Source organism: Schistocerca piceifrons, chromosome 11 (genome assembly GCF_021461385.2).
Source record: "Schistocerca piceifrons isolate TAMUIC-IGC-003096 chromosome 11, iqSchPice1.1, whole genome shotgun sequence".
Classification (NCBI taxonomy): Eukaryota; Metazoa; Arthropoda; class Insecta; order Orthoptera; family Acrididae; genus Schistocerca; species Schistocerca piceifrons.
Genome location: NC_060148.1, coordinates 289,374 through 311,749, shown reverse-complemented (window position 1 = coordinate 311,749; position 22,376 = coordinate 289,374). Strand labels below are relative to the sequence as shown.

At 43.6% G+C, this 22,376-nt stretch overlaps 1 protein-coding gene across 1 annotated transcript in view; it reads right to left on the bottom strand.

Moving 5' to 3' along the window:
- Nucleotides 1-21,584, bottom strand: part of LOC124720173 (ankyrin-3-like) — a 43,960-nt gene extending 22,376 nt beyond the window's left edge. Inside the window, exon 1 of the mRNA XM_047245499.1 lies at nt 21,520-21,584. The gene's annotated coding sequence lies outside the window, so the exon portion shown is untranslated. The remainder of the gene's footprint in view (nt 1-21,519) is intronic.
- Nucleotides 21,585-22,376: the final 792 nt, after the last annotated feature.

Genomic DNA, 22,376 nt, shown 5'->3' with positions numbered 1-22,376 from the left:
GGCCTGGCACGAAGTCGGCGTTCCAAAACATACCAAAGGTGTTCTGCAGGATTCAGGTCAGGACTCTGTGCAGGCCAGTCCATTACAGGGGTGTTGTTGTCGTGTAACCACTCCGCCTCAGGCCGTGCATTACGAGCAGGTGCTCGATCGTGTTGAAAGATTCAATCGCCATCTCCGAATTGCTCTTCAACAGTGGGAAGCGAGAAGGTGCTTGAAACACCAATCTATGCCTGTGCTGTGATAGTGCCACTCAAAATAACAAGGGGTGCAGGCCCCCTTCATAAAAAACACGACCACACCATAACACCACCGCCTCCGAATTTTACTGTCGGCACTACACACGCTGGCAGATGACGTTCACTGGGCATTCGCCATATCCACACCCAGACATCGGATCGCTACACTGTGTACTGTGATTCGTCACTCCACACAACGTTTCCCCACTGTCCAATCGTCCACGCTCCTTACACCGAGCGAGGAGTCGTTTGGCATTTGCCGGCGTGATGTGTGGCTTATTAGCAGCTCGACAGTGAAATCCAAGTTTTCTCACTTGCCGCCTAACTGTCGTAGTACTTGCAGTGGATCCTGATGCAGTTTGTAATTCCTGTGTGGTGGTCTCGATAGATGTCTGCCTGTGACACATCACGACCCTCTTCAACTGTCGGCGGTCTCTGCCAGTCAACAGACGAGGTCGGCCTGTACGCTTTTGTGCCGTACGTGTCCCTTCACGTTTCCACTTCACTACCACGTCGGAGACAGTTGACCTAGGGATGTTCAGGAGTGTGGAAATCTCGCGTACAGGCGTACGACACAAGTGACACCCAGTCACATGACCACGTTCGAAGTCCTTGAGTTCCGCGGAGCGCCCCATTCTGCTCTCTCACGATGTCTGATGACTACTGAGGTCGCTGACATGGAGTACCTGGCAGTACAATGCAGCTAATATGGAAAACGTATGCTATTGGGAGTGTCCGGATACTTTTGATCACAGTGTATATACCCTTTTCAAACAATTTACTTCTCTTAGTCGAAGCGGATAAAAGTCTCTCGAATTAGACATAATTTTTGACACGAGACCATACTTTAATGAATAAAAATAAATAACTCCAGTAACAAAATGTTTACTTTCCAAATGAATTCGCTTCTATGATCTTTTTGAGTGGCCATCCACAGCTTAACTGGCACGTGTTAAAAATGTTGTTAAAACCTTCCAAAAAGCTTGCCATCCACAGCTTAACTGGCACGTGTTAAAAATGTTGTTAAAATTGTTGTTAAAACCTACCAAAAAGCTTGCGGAAACCGCATTAGCAGTTCTTAATCCTTTATTCAGAGATTACAGGCGACGAGTTTCGCGATACTGTAATGGCATCATGAGGTGAAAAGAAAGTGACGTACCCAAACTGAAAAGAGGGTGAGAAAGATAGACGTGGCGAATTTAGAAATAGGCGATTGAAAGAGCACGGTCTCCCAAAGTTCGGATGGCATCCGACAACAGCACTGCCAGTTAAAATGGACGGTAAGTAATCCGGAAAGAGAAAACCAAAATTAGTCGTTGCAGGCAGTATAAGTGACACCTGGAAGTCGCGTTGTTGTCTCGAGGACGGCGTGCTTCGGCAGACACACGCCAGGGCATCACACACACTGACTTCCCGCGCAAACTGCTGCCGAAACCGGCGTGACGTCACTGGGAATAAGGGAAGCGAGAGCACTGTTAGTGAAAACAAATTCCAAAATCTCATCTGGAAATAAATAGAACGCGGCTCCTTGTTAGCTATTCTCGGCGCTGGCCGCTTTCCAGCACTACGAGCAAAACTAGAAATCACTGTGCTTTTTGCGGAATGCGAAAATGCTTCACGTAACACTGGGAGTGTAGTTTATCGTCGATTTCCGAAAGATAAGAGAACTTGTGTAACACGCCCGGAAATACGAATGGGTGTGGTACTTTAAACTGACTTCTCGTTTCGTGACCTTGCTTTTCTTGACCGTGCGCCCTGTCCACAACACGTACCTGGTAACCCCGCGGCGGTCGTACTGTTCTGCTCTACACTGCTGCTGGCTTGCCTGGAATTATCTATCGAAATATGCAAGCGGGTTTAGGGGAGAAACTCAACGTTAAAACTCAACACTGTCCTATGTCTGGTATGAACGTCTATATTCTGGGACGATATGGAAATCACAGGTTGCACTGTTTACACTCTAAATCGCAAATGTTTATCCCAATTAACAATCTTGATGACTGAACAGTCCAAAAAGATAATTCGGACGCGCGTACGCGTAACCGACACGACGCGGGTGATTGTTGATGACGCGGAAGCCGAATGATGGAACGAAAGTTCTTACGCTCGTCACGCTTACAGGTATCTGGTAATAGTCCTCCTTGTCACTGTTCGTAAAGTTAATTTTTCGGTTCTCAGTTCTCACTTGTACGGACGTGCGCGTGACCGTCGCGGCGCGGCTGATTGTTAACAAGGCGGAAACGCACGCCGTCACGCTCGCTACAAGACGCTGGCTGGCACTTGACTGCACTCTTTCGTGGTAACTAATTTCTACTGATTCACGTCGGTTCATTCTGGGAGACGGAACACGGCGCGGATGATCGATGCTGTGCGACACGCAACCAGAGGAAACATAAATACGTTATCGACGGCACTGCTCATTTTTTCATCACTTCTTGACACACTTTCCTCTGAATCACTTCCATATTTCACCACTTAACTGTAACAGCAGTTGTAACAACACTTCAACCTGAATACTAAAAAAGAAAAAGCCTCTCACATGCAGAGCTACACACTACTCAACATAACCGTCCCGCGTTTGACTCGCTACACACTACAGTTGTGGCGATTCGTGAATGAGTCGTTCATTTGAATGACTCTAAATAAATAATCGTAAGAATCGAATCGTGATACGGACGAATCGTCGTTCAAAAGAATCGTAAGGACGGTGGCGTGTTCCCGAGTCGTGACGATTCCAACTTCCAACGATTCGTCGATTCTTAGTACGCTATGCTTAGAAGACAACTTCCGAATCATGCCGAGTCGTGCCGAATGATTACGACCGCCGGATGGCAGTCAAGTGGAGGATGCGTGTGAACAAAGGAAGCTCGGAACGAACAAACGAAGTTCGTGGGCCGTAATATTACTCGTGAAAACCAAGCTGACGCTTGGCCGACGCTGACGTGAACGAGCGTAAAGGCATTTCCCATTTACCATCGCTACCATCAGCCACCGCGCCGACGTCAGCTTAGTTTGCGCGAGTAATACACGAACTAGTGATGACAGAAACGATATACAGCGAGTAGACAGCTCCCAGTACACACGATTAAAACAAAGAAATCCAAGTATGATGAACAAATACGTACCTCTTATTTGTTGCAGATGCAATGCAAAACACACACACCTTCTTTACACACGAGCAATAGCACTTGGATTATGACTTGTAACGTCATATGCATGTTTACTCATAAATAAACTATTTCTAGCACATCTTATCATGACACAGTTCGATTCTAACCCCATTGACAATTTCAGACATGTCCTGCCATCTGTGAGTAAGACGTAGAACTTTTTGCATTCCGTAAGAATCGTGCCGTCGCAGACTAGAATGAATCGTGAAATAATCGTGAACGAATCGTAGGAATCGATTCGCGATGTGAGATTGAATCGTAGGAATCGAATCGGGAAAAAGAATCTTGTTGCCCAACTCTACTACACACGCGGCTGCCCGCAAAGATCCTCCACAACTAAACCAGCGATATGACGACACGCTTACAAACTGCAGCGCAAACGTGTGCCAGATGCCATCCTGTTTTCGTGTACAATGCGAGCTCGTGCTCACGTCATTTCCTCTGTACCGCGCTGCAGAAGATGCGATCCTGCCTTCACACGTGCCTTCCGTATCAGCGATGACGACAACTCGGAATCGGCGTTCAGTTTTTTAAAGACGACACTGAAGGCAAATGGGTATAATAGTTATTCAATCGACAGAGCTTTTTAGGCGGAATAGTTATACCGCTAATAAGAATGACGAGGAACCGCCTCCTCACTACGTCACGTTACCGTTCGCTTCTGGGGTCACTGACCGCACAAGCAGAATTTTAAAGAAAAATGGTATTCAGACATCTTCCTTAGTCAAAATAAAATGACTTTTTCCGCAGGAAAACGGATGCACATGATTACCTCCACAGTGCAGGCGTCTATCGAGTGTCACGTGGGTGCGGCAAAGTGTATACAGGCGAAACGGGAAGAACTGTTAAAGAACGCATTAAGGGATACGAGCGGCACATGCGGCTTAGGCTTCCGGCACCGTGGCTCCCCGCCATCAACGAAGTAAATACGCGGCCGCGGTGTGTGAGCGGCGTAAACAACGCGCTGCAAGTCGCCTCGGCGGACAACAATATTTTGGGTAAACATTCCCCGTCTTGCTCTGTCCGTTTCCAATGTATGCACTGATGACGACCAACCAATAGCGGTAGCAGGCATTTCAACCAATAACCCTTCTCCAGCACAGTGTAGAATAGTGCCTTTCTATACGATAACCATGGACCGTGTAATGGTACTTGAATTACGTAACCATTACGGAACCTCACCTCAACCTCTCGATACCAGCAATATTCTACTATGTTTATGGAAAATAGTTAACATATTTCTGTGACAACATTCAGATTTCATTTCATTAATGTAGAGGAACTTTGATACATCGATATGTTTATATTGCAATGATATTATTATTATGTGAATTCTTTCTTTTTGTCACTTTGATCTTTGTCTACTTGTAACTCTGATTTTTGGGCGCGTAAGCGGTTATTAGAGAGTCAAGTCTTGGACGTCATGTTGAAAAGACGCAAACTGTAGTCAGTTTATAAAATGTGAACTTTAACAGTGAGGAAGATATTTTCAAGTAAGTTTTATATTGTGAAGTGATGTTTTGTGAGTTACGTGATATTGCAACAAAAGTAATAAAAAAGAAGTGTAACAAATTCGGAGTGCTGATTACTTTTTTTACTTCACTATTGTGCTAACTTTGAGAGGTTTAATCTTCAAGAATGGTTTGTGAAACACATCTATAAAACTTTTGAATGTCGCAGAATAACACCTAGGCCTCTTTGCATCCGAGCTCGGAATCACAACCACCTAGATTTTCGACGATAGAGCCACGAGTTCACAACGAGACCAGCGTGGGAAACACGAAAAGGTAAGTGCCTAGTTTATTCATTATTACATGAAATGACTTTATCAACTGTGCTCTAATGACACCTGCCACATAATATAACTTTGTTGTTGCCCGAAAATGCAATATGCAGCAGCGTGAGCAACACTACAATCACAATTAACTTTTGACCTTTGTTGTGGTAGGTTTGTTAGAACCGCCAATGGTACCCACAGAAGATGAACTACCAACGCCCCTTGTTTTGCATCAGAGCGGAAATATTGGCCTATGACTATGGCCTGCCAATAGTAGCCACATGAATTTTAACCAATACTGTCACTTCTCCAGCGCCAACGCCAGAAAACTCCCCGTTTATAAGTGGACGCGACACTCGTCTCCGACAGTGTTCTAGCAGTAGTGGACACAAGAAGATCCTGAGGAAGATCCCAACGGAGGGGTCGAAACGTCGATCACTTTAGTAGAAATATGACGCGACCTAATAACCCAGAAGATTTTAACTTCAAAACTAGAAATCACTGTGCTTTAGCGGAATGAGAAAATGCTTCACGTAACACTGGGAATGTCGTTTATCGTCGATTTCCGAAAGATACGAGAAGTGAGGCGCAAACGTGTGCCACTCTGCAGCAGATGCGATTCTGTTACTGTGAATAACGCAAGGTCACGTTCGCGTCATTTCCTCTCCGGACGTTGTGAACGGGACTTGAAAAATGAACTCCTGGTTTTGCCTACGAAATGGAAACTGATGGGTGACGTCGTTCCGACACAAAAAATTCCAAACGCAGCGATGCATTCCAAGCTGTCGCAAGCAGCAGCAAGTCATTGGCAAATATTCATTTCCTTTAGAAATGTACTATTCGTTTTGCAATCATTCGCGCAAATTTTATTTTATTTTTTTTTTTTTTTACAGCGATTACAAACATTTCATTTCTACGGGAACAGTAGTAATAGTAATTATAATAATGAAGCTGTTCTAAAGTAGCTGAGCATGAGATCGCCAATGACCTTGTGGATGACATCGGAAGTTCAAAGAGACTTTTTGCGGATGATGCTGTGGTATATCGAGAGGTTGTAACAATGGAAAATTGTACTGAAATGTAGGAAGATCTGCAGCGAATTGATGCACGGTGCAGGGAATGGCAATTGAATCTCAGTGTAGACAAGTGTAATGTGCTACGAATACATAGAAAGAAAGATCCCTTATCATTTAGCTACAATGTAGCGGGTCAGCAACTGGAAGCAGTTAATTCCATAATTAGGAGTGATTTAAAATGGAATGGTCATATAAAGTTGATCGTCGGTAAAGCAGATGCCAGACAGATTCATTGGAAGAATCCTAAGAAAATGCAATCCGAAAACAAAGGAAGTAGGTTACAGTACGCTTGTTCGCCCACTGCTCGAATACTGCTCGACAGTGTGGGATCCGTACCAGATAGGCTTGATAGAACAGATAGAAAAGATCCAACGGAGAGCAGCGCGCTTCGTTATAGGATCATTTAGTAATCGCGAAAGCGTTACGGAGATGATAAACTCCAGCGGAAGACTATGCAGGAGAGACGCTCAGTAGCTCGGTACGGGCTTTTGTCGAAGCTTCGAGAACATACCTTCAAGCAGTATATTGTTCCCTCCTACGTATATCTCGCGAAGAGACCGTGAGGATAAAATCAGAGAGATTAGAGCCCACACAGAGGCATACCGACAATCCTTGTTTCCACGAACAATACGAGACTGGAACAGAAGGGAGAACCGATAGAGATACTCAAGGTACCCTCCGCCACACACCGTCAGGTGGCTTGCGAAGTATGGATGTAGATGTAGATGTAGAATGTGGAAAGAAAAGGGGATGAAAGAGAGAGTCGTCTACGTTAAAATCTTTATGTCCGAAGAGAATTAAATCTGATCGGTCGACGAGCACAGAGGCTATTGTTTAACCCAGAGGAGGAAACGCGGGAGTGAACAGACACAGATTGGGTTGCATTTTGTCTCCGTGTTGGACAGCAGGCCGAATCCCACCTTTTCTTAGTAATAGAAAGAGGGTGGAGTGGAGCCTGAGAGTTATTGCTGAGGTTCTCATCTTAAAAGCGATTTCTCCTCTGAAACTTACCCCTTTTCCCTGCCCTTTCCAGAAACGGGCCAAACAATTCTGAAACAAGTGCTGGATGTTATGAAAGCTAAGATACATCTACATCTACGTCATTACTCTGCTATTCACAGTAAAATGCCTGGCAGAGGGTTCAATGAACCATCTTCAAGCTGTCTCTCTACCGTTCCACTCTCGAACGGCACGCGGGAAGAACGAGCACTTAAATTTTTCTGTGTGAGCCCTGATTTCTCTTATTTTGTCGTGATGATAATTTCTACCTATGTAGGTGGGTGCAGACAGAATGTTTTCGCAATCGGAGGAGGAAACTGGTGACTGAAATTTCACGAGAAGATCCCGTCGCAACGAAAAACACCTTTGTTTTAATGATTGCCACTCCAATTTACGTATCATCTCTGTGACACTATCTCCCCTATTTCGCGATAATACAGTACGAGTTGCCCTTCTCTGAACTTTTTCGATGTCATCCGTCAGTCCTACCTGATGGGGATACCACACCGCACGGCAATACTCCAGAATAGGGCCGACAAGCGTGGTGTAAGCAGTCTCTTTAGTAGACCTGTTCCACCTCCTAAGTATTCTGCCAATGAATCGCAGTCTTTGGTTACATTTCTAGCATTTGTAGACTTAGAGAAAGCTTTAGACAATGTTGACCGGAATACTCGCTTTCAAATTCAGAAGGTGGCAGGGGTAACATACAGGGAGCGAAAGGCTATTTACAATTTGTACAGAAACCAGATGGCAGTTATACGAGTTGACGGGCATGAAAGGGAAGCAGTGGTTGGGAAGGGAGTGAGACAGGGTTGTAGCCTCTCCCCGATGCTATTCAATCTGTATATTGTGCAAGCCGTAAAGGAAACAAAAAAGTTCAGAGTAGGTATTAAAATCCATGGAGAAGAAATAAAAACTTTGAGGTTCGCCGATGACATTGTAATTCTGTCAGAGACAGCAAAGGACTTGGAAGAGGAGTTGAACGAAATGGACAGTGTCTTGAAAGGAGGGTATAATATGAACATCAACAAAAGCAAAACGAGGATAATGGAATGTAGTCGAATTAAGTGGGGTGATGCTGAGGGAATTAGATTAGGAAATGAGACAAAGTAGTAAAGGAGTTTTGCTGTGTGGGGAGCAAAATAAGCGATGATGGTCGAAGTAGAGAGGATATAAAATGTAGACTGGCAATGACAAGGAAAGCGTTTCTGTAGAAGAAAAATTCGTTAACATCGAGTATTGATTGAAGTGTCAGGAAGTCGTTTCTGAAAGTATTTGTATGGAGCGTAGCCATGTATGGAAGTGAAACGTGGACGATAAATAGCTTAGACAAGAAGAGAATAGAAGCTTTCGAAATGTGGTGCTACAGAAGAATGCTGAAGATTAGATGGGTAGATCACGTAACTAATGAGAAGGTATTGAATAGGATTGGGGAGAAGAGGATCTTGTGGCACAACTTGACCAGAAGAAGGGATCGGTTGGTAGGACGTTCTGAGACATCGAGGGATCACCAATTTAGTATTGGAGGGCAGCGTGGAGGGTAAAAATCGTAGAGGGAGACCAAGAGATGAATACACTAAGCAGATTCGGAAGTATGTATGCTGCAGTAGGTACTGGGAGATGATGAAGCTTGCACAGGATAGAGTAGCATGGAGAGCTGCATCAAACCAGTCTCAGGACTGAAGACCACAACAACAACAACACCGCGTAATCGAAATTTAGTTCATTTCTTTCAGTACCCATGTGAATAACTTCACTCTTTTCTTTATTCAGGGTCAATTGCCACTTTTCGCACCATAAGATAGAAACAATCAAACCTCTAGAGAAAACAGGAGTCCTATGTTTTCACAAGATGAATATAAATGATCATTTGTGGTATGAATCAACGGATGTTGTAATTTTACGGCCAAACAAAAACGTTATGTTGGTCGTAGTTCGTCGTCGTCATGGGAAATGCTTGCATATTTTGACTCCCATTGTACCATGACCTGTGAATTACTACTGAACAGAATAAAACAGTTGGAAGCAGCTGGATCCCAAACCGCGGCAGTAGTTCGTCGCGTGGGAGGCAAGGTGGTCTGCAAGGAGTTGCAGTTTCCGCGACAAAAAGCTGCTTTCCAAGCGCTATGGATCGAGCAAGAGGGGCGTCGGTTGGGTTGCCTGTGAAGTCCCAGACCTAACATTGCTGTGGAGAAAAGCAGTGCCTCTTACCAATGCGGAAGGGTTCCATAATTTCAGTTAACTCTCTCTTTGGAGTTAAAGGTGAATAAGGAATACGGGAGCTTTGTACGTCTCGACTTCTAGGCTGAACCAAAACTGTTTGAAGCACTTTTTTCCTAAAATTCGCGATCTGGGCGTATTTTTCAACAATGCAACATCTTTCGAAGTGAAAAACAGTACGCGGCTTCCAATACTGACTGGTAGTACACAAGACACCCCCTTGTAGACAAATACATCCGTTACGGAGGGTACCAGTGAGTGAGGTGCCGTCATACGTTCCTCCAACAGAATAAACTGAACAGGACTTCATAAAGTTCATCACACGTGAGTTGCGAGTCGATATAACTGGAAATGTGACAGCTCTAATTTCAGCGAAGAAGAACTAGATCCGTTGCTACGTCCTAGTGATGAACCAGCAACCAGAGACGACTGCGAATATCGAGACACGCTGCAGTACCTCGCGCGTCATGCAGCACTTACATGCAAGTGCACTGGCACTTTTTTGGGTCTCTGATTACATCAGCGCTAATGACCGGATCTCCGTAATCATCAGAAGTGGGCTCACCTCTCGTTCAGTTGACTGACTCAACAAAATATAGGAGTATGAAGTGACATTTTGCAGTTTTCATGGGCCACATGTAGCTAAGTATGACGGAGTGATGAAAATTTAATTTCTATGATATTCTCAAAGTTTCCCGAGATAGGACAAGGACATTCATTAGAACTGAACACAAACACTAAAACAGAAAACACATAAAAAGCTTGCCGCGAAGAAAAATCTTCAGTCGGTTGTGTCATCTTCCTGGGCAACAGTGAGTATTTACGAACGCAATAACATGTTAGCTCTTCATCTATTTTAAGGTGGCTATTAATATTATTATTATTATTATTCTTTCTTTTCTCAGACGTTATGTCTGGTCAAAGATGGAAAGTGACGCGGACCTTGATCAAGCGTGACTTCCTTTTAACTGTATGGTATGTGTTATATTGCATTTAGGAACTTTCGGGTAATTGAACATGGATCAATAATTACGTATTTCTGTAGGTGTATATATAAGTTTGGATGTAGCTGTATTGCGTTGATGTACTGGCGGATATTGTGTGGTATGACTCCTGTAGTTGATAGTATAATTGGTATGATGTCAACTTTATCCTGATGCCATGTGTCCTTGACTTCCTCACCCAGTTGGATGTATTTTTCAATTTTTTCTCCTGTTTTCTTTTGTATATTTGTTGTATTGGGTATGGATATTTCGATTAGTTGTGTTAATTTCTTCTTTTTATTGGTGAGTATGATGTCAGGTTTGTTATGTGGTGTTGTTTTATCTGTTATAATGGTTCTGTTCCAGTATAATTTGTATTGATCATTCTCCAGTACATTTTGTGGCTCATACTTGTATGTGGGAACGTGTTTTGTAAGTTTATGTTGTAAGGCAAGCTGTTGATGTATTATTTTTGCTACATTGTCATGTCTTCTGGGGTATTATTATTATTATTATTATTATTATTATTATTATTATTAGTCGCAAAGCCCCCAGAGTGGAAGAAGCTAAGTAAAGATGGTTCATTTTCCGTTCTTCTTCTTGTTCTGGTTCTTTTTATTTGCCCACCAGATTTTCACTGTTTGCGAGAATTTCGCTCTTCTTCATTCGCTCCATTTTGTTCCGTTTCTTCAGGCTTTTGTCTCTGGTTTAACTCTCCATCTTTCTACTTTTATTCTATTATTGTTATATAATATAAAAGTTTTTATTTTTAATATTTTTACATTTGAACGATGCATAACAATATGCGTCAGCACTTAACGACGCTCAACTCGTAAGGCCGGTGTTAAACTCTCGCGGTGGAACAGTATTCCCGATGACGTCATGCGCGTCAGCCAATAGCAGCGCGACGCCCCGGAATGGCCCACCCAGTCGCCTCTGGCGCGGACCGCGCCATTAGTATTTCAAAATTGTCAGCGCGACGGTATGTCATACCTAACAGCCCGGGTTCGATTCCCGGCTGGGTCGGAGATTTCCTCCGCTCGAGGACTGGGTGTTGTGTTGTCCTTGTCATCGTCATTTTAGCCGGCCAGTGTGGCCGAGCGGTTCTAGGCGCTTCAGCCTGGAACCGCGAGACCGCTACGGCCGCAGGTTCGAATCCTGCCTCGGGCATGGATGTCTGTGATGTCCTTACGTTAGTCAGGTTTAAGTAGTTCTAAGTTCTAGGGGACTGATGACCTCAGAAGTTAAGTCTCATAGTGCTCAGAGCCATTTGATCCATCGCCATTTCATCCCCATCGACACGCAAGTCGCCAAAGTGACGTCAACTCGAAAGACTTGCACCAGGCGAACGGTCTACCCGACGGGATTTCCATTTCAAAATTCAAAGGCAGAAAAGGTCCGTCTCGGGACTTTGTACATAACATGTTAATGGTTATGGAAGATGACTCCACGAAGGACTAAAGCTCCAGCCATGGGAGACTCAATGGAAAGCAAACAGAAGCTGTTGAAAGTGAAGTAGTTCTGTAATTAGTCTAAGAATGCATGAGATTTCATTTTTTTGTCTGTCTGGGAATTACTTGCATTTTAGCTGCTGTTCTGTAATGTTTACAGCTCCTTCTGTGGGTATGTGTGTGTACATGAATTCAGTTTCAGAAGTTTTGCCGTTTCCTTTACTATGTCTCTTGTGGTTTTGAGCCATGGGGTCCCCCCCATCAGTGGAACCTTAGCCAACACTTTCTTAGACCATATAGAAAACACAATATGTAAAACAAGAGGGGCTCAAAATAATGTGCTGGTACCAATGTGTGGACTACATCATCGTTTGTCTTTCACATGAAACGAAATTAGGACAGAAGAGCTACACAGTAACATCAACACTGCACCCACAAATCCACTCCACGGTGGAAGTGGAAAAGAAAAACAGGAAACTAAATTTCTTGGATCACAAGAAACAACCACCACCATTAATTCTCCCACGTCCACAGGCACTGTTATCGATATCCCACAGAGCATAAATATGCCAGTTTCACACACACATGCTCCACAGGATAAACAGAACACCTCTTGAACCACGAAACTACACACGGGAATTGAATATAATCAAACAAATAGCCGTTGCAAACGACTAAAAAAAGACATCATAAACAATCTCAACAACAAGGTAAAAATGAAACACAAAAATAGTGGCCACGCACCCAAGAATACGACCAAAGGGTCTGAAAACCCAGAGGCCGAACACACAGACAACACAACAGACCACATCACATCAGGAAAAAAGACACAGGTGGTACGCACTATCATACAGTAATAAAATATCACATGGAATTGGAAACATGTTGAAAAAGCTCGGAATCTCAATAGCATCCAGAACAAACGACACAGTTCAAAAAAGGCTAAGATCAGACAAGAGAACGCAGACAAATTCAGCAATGCCGGAATACACCAGCTCACGTTTAACTCCTGTCAGGCCCAGTACATAGGGCAAACGAGCAGGAATTTCCGAACGAGGTTCACCAGAGTTGAAAAGCGCGTGGCGGCGAACATTCAGCTCTCGCAGAACACCGACTGAAGAAAAACCATAACCCCATTAATATCGAGAGCAAAATAAACAGCAACAGTCTATACCGACAGCTAACAACAGATGAAAATTACTGCATTCAAAAGGCTGTAGTGGAAGGGAAGAACGTAATAGACGAAAACACAGCACTTTGCAACAAAACACTGAGAGAAGTGACCTAGGACACAGAACATAAAGCACACACCCGCAAAAAGAAAACACGGAGACAGACATGAGGAACACACCTCGTGACGGCTCCCGCCACAGGTTTCACAGCCTTCTCGCAACTCGCGAACAGCAAGATGGCGTAATGTTTTGGATCGTAAACAAACTGCGAAAGTTTTGCTTTTTCTGTGTATAAAATTTGCTGCAAGCCGTCCAACTAACGTGAGTACACGATAAACTAAGTGACCGCCTAGTACGCACCGAAACTGTATCCACAACACTACCGCAATTACAAATGTATAGCGCTGAGATACCTAGGTTCACGCTTGAGTGTTTGTTCACTAACAGCCGCTCACTCCGTCGCGGATGACGAGATGTACGCCGAGAAAAGCGGCAACAGAGAAAGCACAGAAGATGCGCTGCAAACAGCGACATCAGTTCTGAAGAGCGTGCTATGGCGTACAGTAAGACAGTATCAAAGTACCCACAGAAAACTATATTCAGAAAACCAACAGTACAAATGTAATAACGCGTTACAGCGTTTATAACTGCGTTATTTTCTGCGTGTTTTAGATTTAAAGGACCCACTGATGATGGCGATATTTGTGGCTGAAACTAGTCTGTGGAATACAGAAGTACCGGGTGATCAAAGAGTCGGTATCAATTTGAAAACTTAATAAACCACGGAATAATGTAGATAGAGAGGTAAAAACTGACACATGCTTGGAACGACATGAGGTTTTATTAGAACAAAAGAAAAATAAAAGTATTGCTAGATGCGTGAAAGATCTCTTGCGAGCTTCGTTTGGTGACGATCGTGTGCTCAGCCGCCACTTTCGTCATGCCTGGCCTCCCAGGTCCCCAGACCTCAGTCCGTGCGATTATTGGCTTTGGGATTACCTGAAGTCGCAAGTGTATCGCGATCGACCGACATCTCTAGAGATGCTGAAAGACAACATCCGGCGCCAATGCCTCACCATAGCTCCGGACATGTTTTACAGTGCCGTTCACAACATTATTCCTCGACTACAGCTCTTGTTGAGGAATGATGGTGGATATATTCAGCATTTCCTGTAAAGATCATCATCTTTGCTTTGTCTTACTTTGTTATGCTACTTGTTATGCTGATCAGATGAATCGAAGCGCCATCTGTCGGACATTTTTTGGTTCTAATAAAAACCCATGTCATTCCAAGCATGTGTGTCAATTTGTGTACCTCTCTATCTACATTATTCCGTGATTTATTCAGTTTTCAAATTTATACTGACTTTTTCATCACCCAGTAAGTAAATAAATAACAAAGAGTTTTGCATCGAGGCGGACTCACAATTCGCATAATGTCGTTTTGCGGATCTCCTCATATCTCAACATAGACCAATCACGTGTCAGATCTTGGCTGCAATACGTCCACGGTCTGTTCCATTTCGCCGTCGGTATAAGTTTAAAAAAGCAAACTGGAATAAGTTTACAACTCTTCTTGATGAACAGGTAACACACACCCTGAGCAATACGATCGTTTCGTAAGAGCTGTGAACAAATCTTCTAGATTGTCCATCCCTCGTGGATGTCGAACTAAATGCGGGCAAGGACTCTCCCCTGAGATAGCATCATCAGATCTTGATCGCTATTACACAGCATTTGAGCAAGACCATTTTGGCGAAGAAACAATGTCTCGTCGACTGCAGTTACTCGAATCAATATCAGCCGCCAAGTTGGATCAGTGGATCAAGCTTATGGAGGAAACTGACTTCAGCAAGAAAGCCTGGAAACTTCTCAGACGCCTTAATAATGACCCTGCTAGCGCGACCCTTCCTGCAAACATAACAGCTAACGATATTACCCATCAACTATTATTAAATGGGAAATCAGATAAGCGAAACATCAAGCCAAAGTCTAATGACATGCATACTTTTGTTACCGACCTGTCTAGACCTTTCTACTCGGAAGAGCTGCAGAGTAAGATTAAAACAGCAAAGGCTGCTGGGCTGGATGGTCTTAGGAAAGAGCAAATGAAACTTTTTGGTTCTGCAACACTAAAATGGATTCTAGATCTTTTCAACAACTGCTTACGTTCTGGTAGGATCCCCAAAGTCTTGCGGAAAGTTCATGTCATCGCAGTCCTTAAACCCGGTAAAGAGAACGATGACCGTAAGAACTACCGTCCCATACCTCTTCTTTGCCCTTTGTATAAAATCTGGGAGAGAATGAGTTTGAACCGCTTGACAGAAACAATTGACTCTGCGCTGATACCTCAACAGGCCGGCTTTAGACCGGGTACGAGCTGCACATCACAGACCAGTACATCGAAGACTGTTCTGAATCACGTACGCTAACCGGCGTGGCCTTCGTTGACCTGTCTGCTGCGTACGACACTGTGGACCATAAATTACTCCTGAAAAAGTTTCATGACATCACTAATGACTAACCACCTTAATAGCCAACTTCCTTATCAACTTGATATTTTTCGTGGAATTTGAAGGACGGCTACCCCAGGCCCCTATACTCTTTAACACGTATACGGCGAATGATCAACCACTCCTGCGGTACACCAGGAGTTTTCTGTACGCGGATGGTGTCGCATTGACCACCCAGGGAAAGGATTTCCATGAAGTCGAAAATAATCACTGGAAGAACTAGGACGGTTCCACAAAAATAATAACTTACGGCCTAACCCTACGAAAACGCAAGTCTGTGCTTTCCACCTAAGAAACAGACAGGCCAACCAACAAAAAGTCTCTCCGCAGTGCCGTATGATTGTTAGCCGCGCGTCCCGTTTGATTGTTTGCCTGCCTTGGTTACTTCAAGCGGACTCTGCCGACATTCCACTCTTTCGGTTATCTCGGCCAGCGTCAGTATCATCGTTGGTGTGTGTCGTTACGTGTCGACGTGAACGTTCAAGTTTACTTCCTTTGTTCGTTTCGTTTTTGCCGCTGTGAAAATGCTAACCACTGAAGAACCTTTTTTTTTAGTCGAACAAGTGTTCAAAGCTGGCGGTAAATACACAGTTTCAGTTCGTCAAACATTTAATTCAGTTTTCCCGGAGACGACACTCCTACGACGCGATACTGTGCGAGATTTGATTAACAAATTTCGAAGTACGGGTTCAGTGACAGATACACCGACAAGTGGTCGTCCTACCGTTTGGTCAGAGGATAAACTACTCGATATTCCCGATAAAATGTCCACGAGTCCGAACAAGTCAGTAAGAAAACTCGCCCACGAAATCGATGTTAGTGTCGGGGCGACTCACACAGCTGTAAGGAAAAAATTCCATACTAAAAATGGTTCAAATGGCTCTGAGCACTATGGGACTCAACTGCTGTGGTCATCAGTCCCCTAGAACTTAAGAACTACTTAAACCTAACTAACCTAAGGACATCACACACATCCGTGCCCGAGGCAGGATTCGAACCTGCGACCGTAGAAGCAGCGTGGCTCCGGACTGGAGCGCCTAGAACCACACGGCCACCGCGGCCGGCCAAAATTCCATACTAAGTGACAGTCGTGCAAGAACTGAAAAATACTGATCATGGCAAGAGACTGCATTATTGAAACATGGTTCAAAAATTTCGTTCAAGAAAATAAAAGGGATATTCGTAATGAAACGTTTTTCACTGATGAGGGGCGGTTTCATTTATCGCAAAATTCTCGTATGTGGAGTACTGCAAATCCACTGTGCATCCACGAGGAACCACTTCATTCTGTGAAAATAGGAGTTTGGATTGCAATTTCTAGACGTCGGACTGTGGGTCCGATATTTTTCAACGAAACAAACGCACAACGATACTGCAGTGATATTCTGTACCTACTCATAGGAGAACTTGTGTCACGTGAAATACTGAATGGTTATTTTGAACAAGATGGTGCAACCGCCCATACAGCTCGCGTTTCAATGTGTCTGCTCGTGGATGTTTTTGGTGATCGCGTAATTTCAACAGGGACTTTGGCCTCCACGATCGCCTGGGCTAACACCACCTGACATTTTCCTCTGGGGTGCAGCGAAAGCCAATGTCTATAAAAACCGTCCAAAAGCCATCGATGAAGTGAAAACTGCAATATCCACTTCCACTGCTTCCGTTACAGAAGAAACGTTACACCTTATGTTTGAAAACACGATTAGACGACTTGAATTGTGTATTCAACAACAGGGGGGACACGTTCAACATTTAGTGTGAAAATTTGTAAGTAAAAATGAATATTCAATAAATTAATAACATTTATTTCACTAAGTATCATTTCGGTATTTACAAATCTGCCTTCCATGAAACACAATGACGAGACAGTTCTCTAGTACTTTCTCTAGGTTTGAGGTTATTTCTTAGTTTTTGTTGTTTGTATCTTAAATTTACGGAGCGCCATTCTATGCTAAAGTGTAGACTGGCAGCATACCGTGTTTTATTATTTTAACTAACCACATAGCTTCTTATTTATTCCTAGAGGAATACACGCTGTCAGTTGTAGAGTTTCTTCGCCTCACAGACAATCTTGTTAATTTTTTACACATTTTGAAATAGAAATAATTCAGTCTCCTTTATTCTGGTGTAAGCCACACTAGGGCCTACTCCTTTTATTTCTTGCAAGAAATTTGTATTCCTTCTTACTAGCTTTGTTGCAGTGTTGTGCAGATGTAAACCTGATGGGAAATGCTACATAACAAGAATGCAGAAAACGGGGTCGACAGAAGCGTCCGATCCCACGCGTCGGCTTTGACCCGTGACGTAAGGGTGTTGTGTGTGACGTCATGACGGCGCGGAGTTTGGTTTGAGTGTGGCTGTCTCCAGTTCTGTTTTATCTTATTTTATTTACTTTTCTGATCTGTTCGTTCTATCTCGTGAGATTTTTTTTAAAATTTAAAAACACTTATTACTTATTTTAATTATCTGTTTCCTCGAATTTCTGTTTTAGTTTATTATATTTATCTTTCTGATCTGTTCGTTCTATCCCGTGAGATTTTTTTTTAAGACAAAAAACACTAATCAGCTACTGAAGCATCTTTATCTTCTATGGGTTGCAGGGGTTACGACCCCTGGGGAGGTGGGTGGGTATTCATGCATGGCTGTCTTCACTTACACGTTGTAGCTACGCAAGGCGTCTAAATTTGTTTATATTTAGTTTGCCCCCCACCCAAAACACCCCATTTCCCGCGCTTGTCCCGTTAGTGTCATTAGGCTTCTTGTGGAAAGTGTGTGTGTTTGTTTTTGTTTCCGCCATATTTGTGACGTCATGGGTCAAAGCAGACGGGTGGGATCGGACGCTTCCGTATTTCCAGAAAACGAACTATAAAATCTATCTTTAAGTCACCACATTAGTAAAATGTTGGGGTACTTTGAACTGTAGTGTATAGTTTTGAAACGATTTACGCCAGGAACTGCTTCCTGATTTGCATTCCTTATCTGGGTACAATATGATAAAACAATTGCCCCAGGTAATACTCCCAGTCCTCTCCGGTAACAGCTCAAACAAACCTTACATCTGACAAGTGTGTTGCGAAAAGGGATAGCACTAGAGAAGTTTGACGTGATGCTGAAGTGACGGATCAACACCGAAAAATTTCCTCCTTTCTTCATTGGGAAGGGGGGAGGGGGCAAGGAGAATCAGCGACCAAAAGTTACTACTCTTCCTCAAGACAAGCACAGAGTTTCTAACTGTACTGTTTGTCTTACGTGTTAAACCGTTAACATAAGTTTACTACTCTTAACGAACATACTTTGACAGCATTTTTAAATTCGTCAATAATCACGCGAAATATTAAAAACATTATTTTTGTTGACCCTGGAAACCGCGGGCAACTGGTAACGGCTTCCAGGACAGCGCTTTACTAATACACAAGAGGTCGGCTGACGTTTCGACGCAGAGGCACGGACAGAAACGCGCCGCGCTCATTTTAAATATCTGAGTCACGGCAATTTTGCACAACGCGACAACGGCACTTCTGTACACTTCGCAACAGAATAAGGCGCCATTTTGTGTTCATTGTCTGTTGCCCCGGCTCACGCCTGAACGATTCAGTGGCGAAGACCGCGTCTTACGTAAGCGACAGAAGCGACCGACAGCTTCAGGCGACAAACCACAACCGCAGTTATGGTTCCAGAAGTGTCCTACGTGAGCGACGTCTGTGTCCCGCCTGCAACTGGCGACGTTTGATTCAGACGTGTTTGAATCTCTCAGAGCGACAGCCACGCGTCTTCTTCCGCATCTTATAGCTTGACATCTTTGCTCGACAAAGTTCTGAATTTATTTTCGTTATTCGTCATTGTTACTGCGCTGCACGAAATTGAGTACATGGCTGCACGAAATTTTTAAGAATTTGCGGAGGTTAAATCACATTGCGTAGACTTTCCGTAAAGTTCATTTCAGGCCACACATTATTGCGTCTGAAATGCAACCAGTAGATCTAAATTGTATTTAAAGTTGAGACCGGACTGCTTTTCATTCTTGATGTATTGGTTGTTATACCCGCGGACGGGTCGCTCGCGGCGCGTCCGAACCTTTCCTGCGCATCGGAAATCAAGTGGTTGTAAAAACCTCATAAATGGTTCAAGACGATTTTTGGAAATGACAGCATGCAGAAAGGACTATTTTATCGTATGATTAATACTCGATACGTTTTTGTAAACGCTTGAGCAGAGCGAAAACAAGACTCCCTATAAATTACACCATGAGGTTTTGTCCGTATTTTCATAGCCAAATAAAGAAACAGGTAAATGGGGTAGCCAAGTGACCAGCGTGAGGTCTAGTTTTGCATGAAAATATTTAACTGCTTGAAAGTAATCAGAGTAATTAACGAAAGCTTAATTAATGAGTTGAGGCAAAATTGAAATATTTCGCGAAAAGCTGCTGCCAAGCTATGTACATGAAGTATCAAAAATTGTGTGTATTCAAGGCCTAGCTACTTTGCACATAAAAAGATATTGGTGCGGCATTTAAATGTCAAAAAGGCTTCCTTCGAATCAAGTACATTAGGAAGGCAAACGAGGAGTCAGTAAGATCATGCTTTCTGAATAAAACTTGAAATTAAAAAAAATGAAAGAAATCAGTAAAATATTCTGTGAAATGATTTGTGTAAAAGAAATAAGTAGAGCAGAGAAACGTTCTATGTGCCTTTGAATGACTCTCGAAATAGTGAAGAGAAAATGAGTTGCACAAACGTTTGCCTGATATTTATTTCATACTTTTAGACAAATCATTACACAAAACGTTTGACTTTTCTTTTCAAATATTTGGTATGCTTTACTGTTACAGACTCTTTAGATTAATTGAAACGCTTGGCCCTAAGACTGACTGCTGATTAATTACGTTCGCATCATCAAATATCTGTAAAATTTCATTGTTCCTTGTAATTAGGAATTTAATGTGTGTGATGTACTGGGATAGGTGTGTATACACTTAAAGATCAAGTTCTTTGGGAAGACATTAAAAATATACTTAGCGATGCAGTGTAAACGGGATACATAAAGCTTGGTACACAGAATTGTAACTGAGTTAGTTTAAGAGCAAGCTGGGATGGAACCCACAGCCTCTTCGAAGCCATAATCATCTGTAACGCTACCACCACACCACAGCTCGCTGATAATCTGTGTATTTCTATCTGTACGCGCAAACAAAGTTGACACTCGGCGCGGCGGCTGATGGCAGCGACTGCAAAGGCATTTCCCGTCTACGGCCGCGTTTAATATCTGTGTATTTACGGTAGTCATTCTTCCGCATTTATTGGCTGTTAAAAGTTCTTGATCATGTAAAAGAGAAACACTCGCCTTTAATTTATTAAAGAGACAGTGGAATGCTGCTCTGCTCATTCACCTGTATTCGAAGAATTTGTCTGATGATTTTCGTAGTTGATATTTATGAAATTCTGCACGGAGATTCCTCCCTTTGTAAATTTCACGCACAGCATTCCTTTTCGCTTTATTTTCTTAAGTAAACCTATTTTTGTAACCTTACTCCCCCGATACAGTGCTCTGCAGTTTAGGGGCGCCGTTTTATAGAAACAGCTGGTTGGCTCTGAGCAGCCATCTTGTAACGGGACATAGTCGCCCGCTCGCACGCACGACATCCGAGCTTGTCGCCAGATTCTGCTGCGTATCCAGACGTCGCCCACGTACGGCAAGGCCTAACTGGGCGACGAGTACCGAGGGATAAATTGTTAAACGGTCGGCACGGAAACCTACTGCACTGTTCTTCGTACAGATTCTAGTTTTTCTTAAGACACCAGAACAAGAGCGACATTACAGCAGACACGAGCAGTTGCTGTGTCACGAGGCAAGCAGCAATGCGTACACGCAGAACGACACTAGCAGCTCGCTTATATATTTAGTAGACGCCAGCTAGCCGCCTACCTTTCTCCGGTATTCCCAGGGACAGGCGTGTCTGCTCGTCGCACTGCTAACCGCGTGGCCGCTACGTCACGACTGATCCGCGGCAACAGCTGAGGCGCGCGGCGCGGCGCGGCGCTGACGTCACGGAGCGACGATGCCAGCGCCGCCCGCGGCCGGCGCCCGCACTACAGCTGCCAGGTGACGGGCTGAGGCGTCCGCCGTGTTTTCTCCGTCTCCCTGACGTTCCAGCAGTGTTTACCTTAAGGGTAGTTAATGTATTCACAAAACTTCATACGATCTTCCTTGTAAGATATTTGATACTGCACGTGTGAAGTGAACCACACAATAATTAATGTTTATACAGATATTTTGAATGCCCTTTTAATATAACAGCAAAATTGAAATGTAACGTTATACGGCTACAGAAACGTAGCCTCACAACTTACGTACCAATGTCTTCAAATACGGCTGTTGTTGTTGTCGTTGTTGTTATTGTTATGGTCTTCAGTCTAGAGACTGGTTTGATACAGTTCTCCATCACACCCTATCCTGTGCAAGGTTGTTCATCTCTAACTACTGCAACCTACAGCCTTCTGAATCTGCTTAGTGTAATCATCCCTTGGTCTCCCCCTGTGGTTTTTACCCTCCATGCTTCCCTCGAATACTAACTTGGTGATCCCTTGATGCCTCAAAATGTGTCCTACCAACCGATCCCTTCTTTTAATCAAGTTGTGCCACAAACTCCCCTTCTCCCCAACTCTATTCAGTACCTCCTCATTAGTTATGTGATCTACCCATCTAATCTTCAGCATTCTACTGTAGCACCACATTTCGAAAGCTGCTTCACGTCTAAACTATTTATCGTCCATGTTTCACTT